Source organism: Zootoca vivipara, chromosome 6 (genome assembly GCF_965207765.1).
Source record: "Zootoca vivipara chromosome 6, rZooViv2.hap1.1, whole genome shotgun sequence".
Taxonomy (NCBI): Eukaryota; Metazoa; Chordata; class Lepidosauria; order Squamata; family Lacertidae; genus Zootoca; species Zootoca vivipara.
In genome coordinates this window covers 94,631,799-94,649,611 of record NC_142589.1, presented here as the reverse complement: position 1 = coordinate 94,649,611, position 17,813 = coordinate 94,631,799, and the positions used below count along the sequence as shown (strand labels likewise).

The following is a 17,813-nucleotide window of genomic DNA, read 5'->3' as shown; positions in this document are numbered from 1 at the left end:
AAGTTTGCTGACCCTTGATTTAGTCCAACCCCCTGTCAACGCAGGAAACTTTTGCCCAAAGTGGGCCTGCGATTGCCGGCTCGAGAAACAACACCAAACTCGGGGGTCATGCGACGGACAAAAGGAAACAGACGCAGAACGAAACCTGCGGAACTGACTGCCGTAAGATGTAATGCAAAAACAAAACAAGAATGCATGGAGGGATAGGCTTGTTCCTGAGAAAGGCCGGGGTGGCGTTGCAAGGAAATTGTACTTTGCACATGCTCTGCTGCCAGCAAACACTGCTCGATACACACGCAGGAGAGAGGACTGGCTTACATCTCAGAGAATTACAGCAGCGGGACCGGATCCCCAGATTTATTTACTTTTCATTTGTTTTGGTAGGAAATACATTTCCTCTTGACCACAATGGCCACGCTAAAATGAGATAGCTGTCCATTTCTACTCTGGCCTCCCTGAAATGTGCTCAGTTGCTCCAAAGTGCTTTTCGCCCACTTGTCGTTCTTCGTGTGGTGCAGTGGTTAAGAGTGCTGGACTAGGAACCCGGGAGAGCAGGGTTCTGTTACGGAAATTAGGGCCACACTCGGCCCCAAAGCTGACCCCAAAGAGACCTGGTCGCGGCCACCATCTCTCAGGCTAACCTACCTCACAGGGTTGTTGTGAGGATGAAGTGCAGAGGGAGAAAATATGCCCACCCTGAGCCTTGCTAAAAATGTGGGAGATAAATGCAACAACAACAACAACAACAACAATGTAGTTACTTGCAAAGCTGCTAGTCCACATTAAAAAGATATTTGAAGAGTGGAAGAATCGAATGCATGTTTACTCAGTGGGAAATCCCACTGGGTCCAGTGAGCCTTACTCCCATGTAAGCAGGCTCCGGACTGAAAAACAACAACAACACAACATCTCCCCTGTTTACTTGGCGCAGGATTAAGCCTCGTTGAACGTGGCACCCTTACTTTGGAGTATGCAAACAACATCCAAACCAGCCTTCATTTTTAAAAAAACAAAAAACAAACCTGCTATTTAGATTGTGTGCCCCCCCCAAAAAAACACAACCCAGCTTCTATTTTACATCATGTTTAAGAATTTAGTATCTTCAAAAACACCTGGCAATTTTAAAATTATTCTTTACACCGGCCTTCCTCGGCTCCAGCGACGCATTTAAAACTGAGAAGCCAACTGGGGGTGGGGGACTGCAAAAAATAATGTGTGGGTTTTTTTTAAAAAAAAAACCCTGCGCTCAAAGCGATATATCTTTGCTGATCCGGAGACCCGTGTTCCTGGGTTGGGAGAATACAAATTTGCTAGCAGGTGGCAGTGTGAGGGGGGGGGGAGAAAGCAAGGTAAATATGTATAGAATCACACATGGGGGGGGTTTCAGGACACAGGGAAGGGGGGGGCGTGCCACCCACAGAGAATTTCGCTTCCCCATCGAATGTTTCTACAGATATGGATATTGTTGCATGGGCGAAAAAGGTAACATCAATATTGACTGCTTCCTTGCATTCTGGGATGATGGAGGGGGGGCAGCTGTGGGGGAAGATTATCCCTTGCGGACATTCCTCCACCCGGTGGCACGCCGTTCGAGTGCCCAAACAGCACATGGGTCTTGCCACCCTAAGGCGTTTTGGAAGGACTTCCCCCAGTTTGGGAAGGAGACGGGGGTCCCAGACCTTGGGGGTGGGTGAGTGTTAAGGCCTGCGAGAACAGCTTCCTTTTGCTCTTTGCAAACCCCCCCCCCACGTGAAAAGGGCAAGGACGGAGCAAGACCCAAGGGCAAATAATACGGGACGGGGGACGGGATGGGACCGGACGACGACACAGGCAAGGCCCGATTTTGCCCTGCACCTGCCTCCATAAAAATAAATAAAAACACAATTTGGTATGGAAATGCCACGCCTCCACACACACACAAAAATACTGCGGAATTAAAAGGGGGGTTTCTACCTTCCCGGTGCGCCCACCCCCCCAAAGGAAAAAAAGAAAAGAAAACTCCCTTCCCTATTGCACTTCAACCTGACTCAGTTCCTGAGTCTCCTCCTGCCAAGGCCGGGAGTTTTATTACTTTAGGACAAAGAGTTTCTAGCCAGTCTCACCCAACCCTCCTCCTTTTTCAACTCCCCCTTCTCCCTTCCTCCATCTCTCTCTCTCTCTCTCTCTCTCCCCCCCTGCTTTCTTGTCCTCCAAAACCAATTCCCACAGCACCCATTTTCGTAATATTATTATTATTATTAATTTTTTTAAAAAAAACCCACCAGGCAGGGTTGCCAATACTTTGCGGAGTTGCTATCGAAGCATTCGACCCCAGTGCAATTTAACACACTCTCTGGAAAATCTGGGAAAAAATGGGGGTGGGAGCTGAGAGGGTGAAGGGGGGGAGAGAGAGATGGGGGAAGGCATCGCACACAAAGCAGAAGAAGGGGGCAGGTCCAGCCTCGTGCACTCAGCAAGAAAAGTTTGCAGAGAGGCACACACAAAGCTCCCAGCAGCTGCCATTCATACAGAGAGCTTTTTACTACTATCCACAGACAGGCAGACCTCTCCCCCCCCCCACCAAAAAAAATGGGTTTAATTCAGCAGGCAAGACATCTCTTTTGCATGCAAACAGCTGCTGTCTTGGAGCCCTCCAAAATAAAAATAAAAATAATTGCAAGGAGATAAACACTTTCATATTAGGGGGGGGGGCACCATTATGGTACTACAGTTCAGCCAACGGTGACAAATGTTGATCTATCCTATTTTTGCAAGCTACTCACACAGAGGCACTAAATCGGAGGTGTCTTACGGCACAAACCTTACTGGTTTCTGAAAGATCAGCAGCACAGGCAGAAATACCATAAATATGTATTTCCACGTTTAAACCTGGGAGTGTAGGGCTGGGGTGTGGGGAAGGGAGGAAGCGGCGACTCCATTGACTATTAGTCCTCATAATTCCACATGCACGCAGAAATATAAATAGATCTTTGATGCAATGCATTAATTTACTGTGCTGGTCGGAGGCCGTATTAAAGATTTGTTTGTAAATATATCTTCCTTCCAACAGCAACTTATGCAAAACAAGCTTCCAGATTGTCTGCATAGACAAGGCAGAATAAAATGTATTTTGGAAGAGTTTTTGGACTCCCTGGTTAAGACACAGACTACCAGGAGGTATGGAAAATTTGCACACACAATGGGATTTGGGACAAAACTTAGGATGGTGTTGTGTTTGTGTGTGTGTGTGTGTGTGTGTGTGTGTTTGGGAGGGGGGAGGAGACAGAGGAAGGCAAACCTGGTGCCCACAAACAGGCCAAATCAAGATTGTTTCAGACAAGCAAACACGTGCAAACAAAAAACAAAAACACCGAAAACACTAAACAGCCTTTTAAGAAAACCACCACCGGCCCAAACTTCCCTGAGTCGTTTCTTTTTGTCCAAAAGCTCGGCCTTATTCGGAGGGCTCCTTCGTGAAATTAAGGTTGTTTTGTGCAAAAAGGGGATTTTGAAGGAACGAGACAATCTATCCTTCATTTTGCTAACAATAAGGGGAGCTGTGGGTGGGGGGGGGTGGGGGGGAAAGGCAGAGAATAAAACCTGCGGTGGAAAATGGTATATTAAATTCGGGGAGCCGGCCAGCCTGTGTCGGAAAGGCTGGCTTGTGGGAAGGTGGAGCCTGGGAACCTGTAAAAGACGAATAATCTGTCCATGTGGTAGAGGCCTACCTGAAAAAAACAAAACTTAAGCCATTCCCAACTCTTTATTTACTGGATCTTTCAGGGTCAGTGGGCAGGGCGTGGGATGGTGAATTATGGAACGTCGAGCAGGAGGAATAAAAATGGGAGATTAAAACAGGAGAGATTATGATACTTTCTCAAACGCACCAGCCACCAGCAGTAGCCCGGTCGGCTGAAGTGTATATGTGGAGATGTTCGAAGGGACTGTTTAAAAAAAACCTCTGGTAGACAACTCTGGATCACAACCACCTTTGGGAACAACTCTCTGGTTTGTCCGTCCTCCGTCCCCCCAACAATCAAGCCTCTCTTTTCGCACATGTAAATTTAAGGGGGCGGAAAGTTTAACAGCCAGGGAACTGTACAATTAAAGGCCAGTGGTTGTTAATGGGGTGAATTGGGTGTGAAATTCGGGGTCCCCCCCCCACACCTCAAGGAAAAGAAACGCCTGGAATTCAAAAGCTTGCTACTGTAACCGGTTCAAAATAAAATAAAATAAAGACATCATGAACAACCCCCCACCCCACTCGCCAACAAGCACAATGTGACCTGACTCTATTCCTAAAGTCCACGAGGCAGGAAAATGGGGGGCTGGACCCCCCCCCACAAAAACAGAACTTTCAAATAGTTTTAGATACAGTAGCAGTAGCAGCAGCCCCCCCCAAAAGAACATTAACTGTGTTAGCGGAACAGGGAGACCCCCTCTCGCCCCCCCTTCCTTGCTTCCACTAACTTCCCGCCCCATAAAGTTTAACACCACTTCCGGGGGGGGGAGAGAGAGAGAGAAAGAGAGAAAGAAAGGGCAAGAGAGGGGGAAGGAATCCCTCACCATTTTAAAATAAAAAATAAATCAATCGCAGGGGGTGGGGGCGGCGATAGGGATGTGGGGGAGGGGGGGGCCACTGAGGAAAGTCGCGAAGAAACGGCCAAGTTAGTTTTCCACGGTGGGAGATTTAAGTCTGACCTGAGCCGCCCCCCCCCCCACGTCCTCACACATTACACACAAAATAGTTCCGAGGAGGGGGAGGAGTCAAAAGTGAACATTCTCCCCCCCTCAAATTAAAAGTAGGAGCCCCTCCCCCCTCCCTCCAGCTTACCTGCTCAGTTTGCGGTGAAATTGGGGGGCGCGGGGTGCGGGAACCGCGTCACATCCACGACTGGGTGGCGTTGATCCCCGGGGCGCAGCCGGGCTGGGCGCCCCGGTCCCTTCTCCTAACCCTTCCTATTGTTCTCCCGGCGGCGGCTGTGGCAAGGCTGACGGAGGCGGCTTCTTCCCCCCCCTCTCCCAGCTTTTTAATAACAATGTAATAAAAAAAGAGATACAGAGGCGAACGGAAATGGCTACAATGTAGCAAAAAAAGAAAGGGAGGGGGAAGGGGAGGAAGGAAGGAAGGAGAAGAGGAATTTAAAAAAAGAGAGGAAGAGGGGGGGGAAAGAACCGGGAGCGGAGGGAGGGAGAGAAGGAAGGAACGGGAAAGAGATTAAAGGGGAGGAGAGGACGGGCTCCGAACGTTCGGGGTCCGCGCGCGCCCCGTCCCGGCGCCCGGATTGGCCGCGCCGAACGTTCGATCGGATGTTTGGCCCGCGCCGAGCGTTCGATCGGATGTGCGCCCCGACGTTCGATCCCTTTGATGTGCCCTCGCCAACGTTCCACCCGCTTCCCGGCGGCCGCGGGGGAGGGAAGGAAGGAAGGCGGGGGGCGGGCAGGAAAGTAAAAGTGCCGCCGCTCCTGCTTTTTTTCTTTTCTCTTTTCTCTCTCTCTCTCTCTTTTCTCTCCCCTCTTTCTTTCTCTCTTTCCTCCGGCTCCGAGCCCCCTCTTTTTAGCGCTTGATTCGCTGGCTCATCGTTGCAAGAGCCTTTGGTTTTGCCCCTCTCTCTCTCTCCGTGGGTTTCTGTTTCTCTCCCCCCCTCCTCCCCCGCGTCTCGCTCGCTGGGGCAGGCAAAGGCGGACGGGCGCCCCCTTCTCCTCCTCTGCTTACACACGCATCCACACACACACACGCATCAAGGCCTCCCTTCCCCGACGTATCCTTCCGCCGCATCAACCACCATTACGACCAGCTGCACAAGTTTAAAAAAAAAATGAACGGGGTGGGGAGGGAAGGAAAGAGTTAGGATGGCTGGGCTCTGCCCACGAGGCTCCGTCCCCCTCGCCCGTCCCCCACCCGCCTTCCTCCTCCTCCTCCTCCTCTCTCCAGCTCCCAAATACTTAGGAGGGGGGAGGGAGAAATTTGGATTTTTTTCATCATTATGATTTAAAAGGGCTATCTCCCCAGAATATGGTCTCTCTCTATCTAGCAGAGGGCGCGCTTTTTTTATTTCCCTTTAAAAAAAATACACGCTCTTTTCCCCTACAGATCCAAATGTATTTTATTTTATTTTTTAGGGGTGTGGGGGCCGTGGAAGAGATGGAAGCGGTCGATTAAATGGCTGCCCTCGTGTGTGTGTTTTTTTGTTTTTAAAGGGGACGCAGTGCGGAGGGCCGTTGGTCCGCCGCTCACCCCCCCCCAAGCCAAAAACACACTTGCAACTCTTCACTCTTCTTCCATCGGCAAATGGAGGGGTGTGTGGGGAGGAAGGGTGGCAAGGGGTTCAAAATAACTGGTCCCCCCTCCACTTTTATGGAAGATCCAGCAATATTAAGGCTCCCCCCCCATATTAAGAGCTCACTCACTCTTATATATAAACTCACTCTCTCATCCCGTAAAGTGAGAGGGAGGGGTGAGAGTAAAGCCCCCCCCCATCTGGATTTCAATCTTCACACTCCAGGGTCAAGGGCCACCTGCTCTCCGTGACAGCCCCAAACAAGTTCCAGAAGCCCCCCAACTTTAAGCAGTTCCCCCACCCTCACAAAACACACACACACACACAAAATAGCCCCCACTACACAGACCTACGGGTGCCTCCTGCTTCCACCCTAAAACTATAGGGAGTTTGGGGGATGCCTCCCTCCCCACCCCACCAGATCAGGGGTCCCCAAAACCACAAAGAACTGGCAGAGGTTGAGTTAGGGTCCTTTGGGAAACCCCACAAAGCAGAACCTCCTAAATGATCTCTCACAAACCCCTCGAGTCTACATATCGGCCTCCTGTGTTCTGCACTCCCCAATCCCCCCTCCTGTGCTCCCCGGGGGGGCCCCCAAGAGTGGACTTCGGCATTTAGTGGTGACTCACAGGGCCCCACAGAACAGATCTCCCATTCCTGCCATCCCTGAGACCCACATCACAAGCCCTCCAACATTTCTCTGATGAAATTGTTGTTGTTTAGTGGTGTCCGACTCTTCGTGACCCCCTGGACCAGAGCACGCCAGGCCCTCCTGTCTTCCACTGCAGTCCATGGGACTCTCAAGAGTCTCCTCCAGAACCAGAATTCAAAAGCATCAATTCTTCGGCGATCATAGGGACGTCCTATTCCATCCCCTTCATTTCTCCCGTGAAAATTGGGGTGTCCTGTTCCATCCCCTCCAACGAAGAAGTGTGCATGCACACAAAAGCTCATACCAAAATAAAAAAACCTTAGTTGGTCTTTAAGGTGCTGCTGGAAGGAATTTTTTTATTTTGTTTCGACTACGTCAGACCAGCACGGCTACCTACCTGTAACATCCCCTCCAACGTTTATCTGATGAAATTAGGGATTCCCTAAGGAAAAGCAGAACGTTCTGGGATAAAATCAGAAACCAGTTGGCTGGAGCAACCCAGTCTGATGAGCGGGGTATGATTAATAAAACTATTATTAATATTGTGGAACAAAGCGTCCCTATTTTTCATCTGAGAAATGTTGGAGGTTATGAAGCTGAGTGCTGGGAGCTTTGAGACAGGTAAACGAAATGACTTATTCATGCAGCAAATTGTTCCATTATGGAGCAGGACTCATCTGTTCTTTTGAGCATAATCCGTTTGTTTGCTTATTTCCCTTAGACCTTTTCGAAGCCCCCAGAAGCTGGTGGCTGTGACCTCCCCCTGTGGCAGAGAGAGGCTGGCAGTCTTAGAACTTGTGAGAAGAAGGAATTCCTTGGGGAAAATAGTCCTGCAACCACCTGCTTTTCACAAGTGATACCAAGTGAACTTCCTAAAATTATTTAAAAAAAAAAATATTTATGATTCCCACCTCAAATGATTTACCCTGAAGGTCCCCAGATCTATCCTTATTCCCCTATGGAAGCGTAATTGGTTTCGTGTGCTGCTTATTTCATAGCATTGTAGAATCGGAAGGGACCCCATGGGTCATCTAGTCCAACCCTGTGCAACGCAGATCACCCAACCTGAGACTCGAAGCCATAACTCTTCGTCTTGTGCTCTTATCGGCTCAACTATCCCTTCAGCCCATTATTACCACTCCTTGTAATATTATTATTATTAGATATATTCATATCCCACGTTTATGATATGTCTTCTTCTCCTTGACATCCTAGGCCCTTTTAAAATGTGTTGTTTTCGTTTTTATTTTTTTTATGTATCTTGTGGTTTTATATTCTGATTTTATCCTGTGAAACACCCTGAGACCTGCGGGTATAGGAGGGTGTATAAATTCAATCAATAAAATAAAATATTCAAAAGTAGGCCCACTGGAATTAATAGGTATGATTTGTCCTATGGCCATGAATTTAGGTTTAGGAACTTAGGTCTATGACTAAATCTTCAGTCGTTAGAGCACAAGACTTATCAATCTCAGGGTTGTGGGTTCAAGATTCCCCAAAATTCCTGGAATAAATTGACCCAACTCAACAATTCTATTGGTTTTTTTAGGGGTGGTGGTGATGGTTATTGAGTTGGTTGGTTTTTATTTGGATTATGTATTTTGTGGTTTTATATTATGATTTTATCCTGTGATCTGCCCTGAGACCTATGGGTACAGGACAGTATAATAATAATAATAATAATAATAATAATAATAATAATAATAATATGAGCTCTTCAGCAGTGGAATGATCTGCAGGTTGCGGACTCTCCTTCACTGGAAGTCTTTTAGCAGAAGTTGGATGGCCATCTGCCACGGGATTCTTTAGCTGGGATTCCTGCATTGCAAGCCGATTGGGCTAGATGGCCTCTGGGGTCCCCATTTCCAACTCCACCTTTCTACGATTCTATGAAAATTGCAGCGGTTCTGCTGGATGCAACCCTATAGAAGTATAATTACATAATAAGGTAAGATCGATATAATTGGTTGCTTTCTTCCTCTCTTTCTTTTTAAAATTTATTTTTATATTATTTTGCATTCTTTAAAATTCACCTATACCAAAAAGAAAAGAAAAAAATACATAAAAGAAAAAAAAGAAAGAAAAAATATTTGTCAAATACACAAAATTATTTAAGGAGTACAAACCATAATTTGAATAACCTATACACAAAATTTTTTTAAAAAAATAAAAATTGCGGGTTGGGAGTTAGGAGAGAAAAGCCCGCAACGCTTAAAGGAAAGGGGGGGGGAAGCAAAACAAAATACTGTAGTAAAGTAAAGTAAATAAATAAATAATCACAGTGGGGGTGTGGCTCCCGAGAGTGGGCGGAGCGAGGAGGAGCCACGCTAGAGGGTGGAGAAATAGGAACTACTTTTCCCTTGGCGGAGGGACACGAGCAAGAAGAAGGTGCGCGAAGAGACCGCGAGAGCAGCAGCAGCAGCGTGACGAAATGGGAGCACCGGAGAGAGAGATGGAATGATAAGGCCGCGGGGCAGGGTCCAATGGGAGGGCGCGGCGGCGCGGAGTAGCGTGAGCGCCGGCCAATGGGAGAGGCCCCCTCCCTTTCCCCCCTCCTTTCCCGTCCGCCCCTCCCCTCGGACTGCCTGCCTAACCCTGCGAGCCCTTCTTCGCCCACTGAGCAAGGGGGAGGGGCCCCGCAGGCAGCTGCCGCGATTCTTCGTTTCGAGTGCGCCGCCCGCGCCTCCCGCGGTTTCAGGCGTCAATTGGTTTAGCGCTACCTGCGCCTTGGCAAATTTCAATGGCCCCTGCCGACGCTGAGTAAACGAATAAATAGGAATGAATGGGGAGGCTTGCGGGAATTGAAACACACATGCATTCCCCTCCCCTGTGGCTTCTGCTTTTAAACAAGTCCGAATTTTAGAATTCGGTCCACCCCAAATTCAGCAGTTAATGCAACGTTAGATTTGCTCCTCGCAAACGGCGGAAAGTGCAAATTTTGATGGTTTGCAATGGGGGTGCAAATTTTAATGGCCCTGCTAGCACTTAATAACAAATAAACAGGAATTAATTGGTAGGCTGTGGGAATTAAATGCAGGCATTTCCCACCCCTGTGGCTTCTGCTTCAAACAAGTCAGAATTTGAATTTGGTTCCCCCCAAATTCAACAGGAAAAATGCAACTTTAGATTTGCTCCTTGCAAATGGCAGAAAGCCTGCAAATTTTGTTGATTTGCAATGGGGTGTGTGTGTGTGTGTGGATAATTTCAATGGCAACTGTAATGTCCGGGAAGACCTGTTGGAATCAATGGGCTTCACAGAACCGCAGTTGGGTCTGTGCCACTCTAATCCCAACCCAGGACTCGAATCCATGGCCCTGAGCTTAGTAGAGTCGGCTGCCTTTTGTGGATGGATTTCTACGGGGCTGCTCTTGAGTTTGACTGCAGACAGAATGCAGGCCTAAAATTCTACTTTTTCGAAAATGGTTTGTTTGTGGGTTTTTTAAAAAAACCACCCCAAAACAATTAGTAGCATTTTTTTCTTCTTCAATATGAACCTAATTAAATATAATTCATATGATTGGATGCTGTTTGGATTTCTGCTTTTTATTTATTTAAACATTTTTTTTATTGGTGGTTTTTAAAAACTGCTTTAAAAGAAGGTTGTAGGACCACACCGATTCCCGACATGATGCTTACAAAATGGGTGCAAAATAACAATGACAACAATAATTTTATTATATATATATGCTGCCCATCTGACTGGGTGCACTCCGGCGGGCTCCCAATGGAATATTAAATAATTATATATAAAGTGCCTTGATGCCAGGCACTGTACAACCCAAATACAGTTGCCAACTTGTTAAACAGCCTTGGCTCCTGTGCATTTGCTTTTCAGTTGTTCTAGGAGGAGACCGTGCTAAGAGTTCTGCGTTGTTGCCTTTGAGGGATGAAACAAGCTGCTAATTCCTGCAGATAAAGCTATTGGCTGAAGGCTCAGGAGCAGCCGTTCGTGTCTTCCTTTCTGGTAAGCTGGCAACCCCCAAAACAATTCAGCGAAGGCGAGCAATCTTTGCAATAGCTACAATGCTCTGAAATAAAAATCCACGATCGAAAACAATAGTTTTTTTACTGGGACCAGTCGAGGTGTCACTAAAGAGCAACAAATGCCAGAACTCTTTCCAGTAGCACCTTAGAGACCAACTAAGTTTGTCATTGGTATGAGCTTTTGTGTGCATGCACACTTCTTCACATATCTTTTCTACCAGACCCTTTTATATATACCGGTAGTGAGAGGGTGGGGAGGGGTATTACTCAGAAGGGTGGTGGGAATGGGTGATTGACTGATAGGTGTGGTAAACCTGTTGACAACTGTTAATTGATCTTACAGGAAAAAGCAAGGGGTGAGATGGCTAAAAATAGCTTTATCTTGTATAATGAGATAAGAATCCAATGTCTCTATTCAGACCAGGTCTCTCCATGGTTTTAAGTTTGGTAATGAGTTGCAGTTCAACAACTTCTCTTTCCAGTCTATTTCTGAATTTTTTTGTAATAAGACAGCTACTTTGAGATGTTGTATAGAATGTCCTGGGAGATTGAAGTGTTCTCCTACTGGTTTCTCTGTCTTGTGATTCCTGACTCAGATTTATGTCCATTTATCCTTTGGTGCATGCATACGAAGGCTCATACTAATGACAAACTTAGTAGGTCTCTAAGGTGCTACTGGAAGGATTTTTTTGTTTGTTTGTTTTGACTATGGCAGGCCAACATGGCTACCTACCTGTAACTAAATTCCAGAACTATTCTAGAGAGGTCGGACTCTCTTTCATTGGAACGAGACCTTAGGGTTGTAGCAGATATCTCAAAGATGACGCTGCGGCAACTTTGAAGAAGCAGATTCCACGCTAGCAATTGTTAGGAAAGGAATTGAAAACAAAGCTGCAGGTATCATAATGCTGTTACATTGCAGGTTCAGAAAAGGGCAACCAAAATTTCAGACCCACCCAGTGTCCCTATTTTCCAGGGACAGTCCCGGATTTACAGAAGCGGTCCTGGTTTCTGATTTGATCCAGGAATTTCTTGCTTTCCCTTAGGACAGGTACCCCCAAACTTGGCCCTCCAGATGTTTTGGGACTACAACTCTCATCATCCGTAGCTAACAGGACCAGTCAGGGATGATGGGAATTGTAGTCCAAAACATCTGGAGGGCCGAGTTTGGAGGTGCTCGCCTTAGGATGTTCGTATTTCCACAGGAGAAATGTTGAAGGGGATGGAATGGGACGTCCCTATTTTCATGGGAGAAACGTTGGAGGAGATGAAATAGGACATCCCTATTTTCACGGGGGAAATGTTGGAGGGGATGGAATAGGACATCCCTATTTTCACGGGAGAAATGTTGGAGGGGATGGAATAGGACGTCCCTCTTTTCATGGGAGAAATGTTGGAGGGGATGGAATAGGACGTCCCCATTTTCATGGGAGAAATGTTGGAGGGGATGGAATAGGACGTCCCTATTTTCATGGGAGAAATGTTGGAGGGGATTGAATAGGACGTCCCTATTTTCATGGGAGAAATGTTGGAGGGGATGGAATAGGACGTCCCCATTTTCATGGGAGAAATGTTGGAGGGGATGGAATAGGACGTCCCTATTTTCATGGGAGAAATGTTGGAGGGGATGGAATAGGACGTCCCTATTTTCATGGGAGAAACGTTGGAGGGGATGGAATAGGACGTCCCTCTTTTCATGGGAGAAATGTTGGAGGGGATGGAATAGGATGTCCCTATTTTCACAGGAGAAATGTTGGAGAGGATGGAATAGGACGTCCCTATTTTCACGGGAGAAATGTTGGAGGGTATGGAGTTATGTGACCTCCCGAGCCAAGGAGATAAGTCACTATACAGCCTTTAGACGGCACCTGAAGGCAGACTTGGATAGGGAATTTTTGGGATGTTTTATTATATACCGGTATGTTGCAACCCTCCTGGAGTATCCTGGGGCAACTCAGGGCCCTGCCTGAAAGCATCAGACAGGGCAATATCATGTACCTGTCTACCCCATGGGCCTCCCTCCGGGCTCAGTGTGCTGAGCCACTGCATCTTTTGAATCCGTGTTTCGTTATTTAATTTAACTTTCCAGCCCTACCCGTTCCTTTCCTCCAGGAGTCCCCCAGTGACAAACAAAAAACCAATCCGTCTGGCTGTTTGGGGAGGCTGATTCATAGACCAGCGGTGGAGAGAAAAGAATGAAAGAAAGGAGGAGTGGGGGTGGAGTGGAGTGCAGAATCACTTTGGAGGAAAATATAGGGGGAGGGGAGAAGGCGAGAGTTGGGTTTGTTAAAGTTGTAGTAACATCATGACCCCACTGATCAAACAAACTCTCTCGCACCCAGACTTTGTGCTTCATTCCAGAGTCGAGAAATTTTTCCCGGTTCTAAAGTGCCTTCAGTTATAGTATTAGGGCATTGGGAAGTTCCTTGGAAGTTTCTCAGCTGCCCTTGCGAGGAAACGTGCCCCCAGGAATCCCCCCAAAAGCTGTGCCACAGTTTTCTTGTTGTTTTTTTCCCAATGTTTGGAAACCTCTGAACTTGTTTAGGGTTTCTCAAAGCCCTGCTGGCGGAGTCCGATGCCAAATGGCATCCGTGTCTCCCCAAAGATTGAGTTCTGGAGAGCATGGAGGCGGAAGAATGGCCTCGACGCTTCAGATCCGCAAAAGAGATCGGAGACTCAAACGGAGGAGCGACGGGGAGCCTCCTCCCAGGGGCTGGCGGTTCTGCAACGTCCCCTCCACGCTGAAGGCGGCTGAACGGCATGCTCGCACCTGTCACGGACAGAAGGGAATCGCCTCTCTCCCCTGCAGAGACTGAGCCGGACTCGTTCAGAGACACTGCAGGCGGCCTCCTCTGAACGTGATCCTGCAGAGTCTTTGCAGTGGGAGGGACTGAAAATGATCCAATCCGCTCCGATGGAGGAGCCGACGAGAATCGCCCCCTCCCGCAACTAGCATAGTTTAAGTTTATTGGGAAAGAAGGATCTATGCCCTTCTTAGTAATAGGAGCAAAAAATACCGTATTTTCCGGTCTATAAGACGCCCCCATGTATAAGACACCCCCTATTTTGGGAGACTCCGATTTAAGAAAATGGAGGGAGATGGCCTCTGTGTATAAGATGCCCCCACATTTTAAAAATTATTTTTAAGGGAAAAACCCCAGCCTTATACACTGAAAAATACGGTAGTTATTTAAACCACAGAGGGGGGGTTGGGGGGAGAACAAGTCTCCGACCGACCTCGACGAATTTAAGAAGTGGATTGCTTTAACTTGGTTAAAAGTGCCCCTACTTCCAAATCTTTAGTGGGGGGGGGGGTGGAGTATCTCTGTTTTCGTGTGCCACCCGTGTTGATGAGAGGCTGAGAAATATTTCAAATGCTTCCTCTCACGCCCTTCCGAAACGCCGCGTTTAGAAACGTGGTCATTTGGCAACTATCTTCCCGATGAAACACCCAGCGCTGGTATTCCCCCTGTTTGTTTCCTGTTCCGAGCACAAGGCCTAGGGTAGGATTGCATGTCCATCCGCTTTCAGGTCTCCTGGTGGGTTGCCAACTCCCCGCACCTCATCCCTGCTCTTGTGCCTTCAAAAGCAGCAGCTGGAAACACTCCGAAACGTGTTTGAAGCTTTCCCCCATGTCCTCCTCTGGCTCCACTCAAGAGCTGGAGAATTGCCCTTGCAGGAACCCCCAGGCCTCCCCTTGCTAAGATAGACTGCCCCTGTTGGGAAAGCTTTGCGCTGGCTCGAAGGAGATTCTGAGCCTTGGATTTTCCCTCTCTCCACTCCAAGTGCTCAAAGGCTTTCCAATTCTGGGTTTGCAGAAGCCGCAGTGTTATCGCCATCTAGCCAGCTGCCTTGGCCGAGCCTCTGAACTAACTGTCATCTGGCTGGTCCCCTGCAATCCCAAACCCTGGAGGGCATCCTATTTTCCTGGCGGATTTGGGTCTGGAATGGAAACCAGGGCCCCAGAGGCAAGGAGAGGAAGCTCAGGACCTCGGACAGTTCCCAATGGGCTTTGCTGTGGCTGAGCTAGAGAAAACGTTGTCTCAGCAAAGGCCCAGAAGCTCGGAAAGAAACGCTGCAGGGCTGGACCTTTTCGAGTGCCTCCACCACTGTTTGCAGGATCCGAAGGGGCTGCTACCAGTTCTGGAGTGTCACACACCTCTCTGGTTGCAAAGGAATCCAAGTCTGAGATTTGTGCTAGGCCACGTCCTCAGGCTGGCAGTAGGATTGGCAGTGTAGGAAGATGGGGTGTCCTCCTCAAGCCAAGACAGGGACACCCCCCCCTTTCTCCTCTACCTTGGAAAGAAGCCCAGAGAAAGAGTTGGGAGAGTAAGGGAATGCGCTTGATTGAAAGTGGGTAGGTAGAAAAAGGGGCGTCCCACCCACTTTTGACCTGGACCGAAACTATGACCACCAGTATGTGGCCCTTGGAATGTGGCCCTCTGGCCAATCTCCCAAGCCTATGACTCTTGCCGGCTCTGTGCTTTCTCTGGCTAGAATGTGGACTCTGATAAGGGATTGTATCCAATAGATGATGATGATGATGATGATGATGATGATATCTTCACCCATCACTGCCAGGATGTGTTCCCTGACACATACAGGGCTACCTTGGTTCTCAAATGCCTTTGGTGCTCGGAAACCAAACACTGCAAACCCGGAAGCAAGTGTTCCGGTTTGCGAACTTTTTTCGGAAGCCAAACGTGCTCCGTTTTGAGTGTCACACTTTCGATTTGAGCATTACGCAGAGGTCTGCCTGTTTTTGCTGTTTGCCTTTTTACCTGTTCTGCCTGTTTTTGCTGTTTGCCTGATCTTCTATTCCGCTTTCCTCTTTTATGAAGAAACCCTTTCTGGGACCCCACATTTAAATTCTTATTCACATACCTCCTTGCTGGCCCTAGTAGGACCAACATGTCCAGTTAGCCCTGGTGATCATTCGATGTCTACTGACGTTTTCTTTTTCTTTTTTCAAAAATGACCCATGAATTTTAGAATTTTATTGGTGCTGCATTTTATGTTGTATTATTCTATATTGTTTTATACTGTTTTAAAGGCACATTTTAATCAATGTTTTATATTTGCTGTTAGCCGCCCTGAGCCCAGTTTTTAAACTGGGAAGGGCGGGATATAAATAGCATCATTTATTTATTTATTTTGCATTTTTGTTTTCGTGGCTCTTTTTGTCAATTGCTGTTTTAGGGGTTGTCTTTAAAAGTCTGGAACGGATTAATTTATTTTGCATTACTTTCTGTGGGAAAGCGCGCCTTGGTTTTTGACAGAATTACAAGCCTGGTAGATGAAGGGAACGCTGTGGATGTAGCCTATCTTGATTTCAGCAAGGCCTTTGACAAGGTGCCCCATGATATTCTTGTAAAGAAGCCGGTAAAATGCGGGCTAGACAATGCTACCATTCAGTGGATTTGTAACTGGCTTACTGACCGAACCCAAAGAAGGATACTGACAAGCTGGAACGTGTCCAGAAGAGGGCAACCAAAATGGTCAAAGGCCTGGAAATGATGCCTTATGAGGAACGGCTTAGGCAGCTGGGTATGTTTAGCCTGGAGAAGAGAAGGTTAAGGGGTGATATGATAGCCATGTTCAAATATAGAAAAGGATGTCATTTAGAGGAGGGAGAAAGGTTGTTTTCTGCTGCTCCAGAGAAGCGGACATGGAGCAATGGATTCAAACTACAAGAAAGAAGATTCCACCTAAACATTAGGAAGAACTTCCTGACAGTAAGAGCTGTTCAGCAGTGGAATTTGCTACCAAGGAGTGTGGTGGAGTCTCCTTCTTTGGAGGTCTTTAACAGGCATATGTCAAGAATGCTTTGATGGTGTTTCCTGCTTGGCAGGGGGTTGGACTGGATGGCCCTTGTGGTCTCTTCCAACTCTATGATTCTATTATTTTAAAGTTTTCAAGGGCTCCGTAGCTAGGCATCTGCTTTGTGAATATGTGGATAATTCAATCTTGCTCTTTGAAGCCCTGGGTGGAAAACCAGACAGCAATAAAGGATCGATGAAGGCCTCACAGATGAAAAACCCAACAGAGTTGGGCAGAGATGGACGATGCCGCGGTCCAAATGGGGAGGGAGGGAGGAATCCGTCCACCGAGCAAAGGATAATTGACAGCGCTTCTCCTCCATGCAGACCACAAAATTCCTGTGAATGTGGAATCATGCTCCCAGCAAGCCAAAGGTGCCAGGAGGTAGCCAAGATATTGCCTGACGACGTTTCCAAGGACACAGCGAAATGTATTCTGCAGATACTCCTCTGGGAGCCTCGGATATTCCTCTGCATTTTGGCCTGTCTCGTTTGTTGGGGAAGGAGGGAAATCACAGACTGTTTCTCTGCAGAGGATGGATGGCGTCTAAACAGACTGAGGTTGAATCCTGACAAGACAGAAGTACTGTTTTGGGGGAGACAAGGGGGCGGGCAGGTGGGGGGACTCCCTGGTCCTGAATGGGGCAACTGTGCCCCTAAAGGACCAGATGCGCAGCCTGGGAGTCATTTTGGACTCACCGCTGTCCATGGAGGCGCAGGTCAATTCTGTGTCTAGGGCAGCTGTCTGCCAGCTCCATCTGGTACGCAGGATGAGACCCTCCCTGCTCAGAGACTGTCTGGCCAGAGTAGTGCATGCTCTGGTTATCTCTCGCTTGGACTACTGCCATGCGCTCTACGTGGGGATACCTTTGAAGGTGACCCGGAAACTACAACTAATCCAGAATGCGGCAGCTAGACTGGTGACTGGGAGCGGCCGCAGAGACCATATAACACTGGTCCTGAAAGACCTACATTGGCTCCCAATACGTTTCCGAGCACAATTCAAAGTTTTGGTGCTGACCTTGAAAGCCCTAAACAGTTTCAAAGACCCAGTATCCCTGAAGGAGCGTCTCCACCCCCATCATTTCTCCTGAGGGC

The 17,813-nt window shown here is 47.8% G+C and overlaps 1 protein-coding gene across 15 annotated transcripts in view; it reads right to left on the bottom strand.

Moving 5' to 3' along the window:
- The window catches only part of TCF3 (transcription factor 3), a 97,989-nt gene extending 92,208 nt beyond the window's left edge, over positions 1-5,781 (bottom strand). For 6 of the 15 annotated variants that reach the window (XM_088673087.1, XM_035119259.3, XM_088673091.1 and 3 more), the window contains exon 1: positions 4,814-5,170. The gene's annotated coding sequence lies outside the window, so the exon portion shown is untranslated. Of the gene's footprint in view, positions 1-4,813 lie in introns of all 15 variants that reach the window. The other 9 variants (XM_035119250.3, XM_060275300.2, XM_035119255.3 and 6 more) reach the window with 5 other exon arrangements.
- Positions 5,782-17,813: the final 12,032 nt, after the last annotated feature.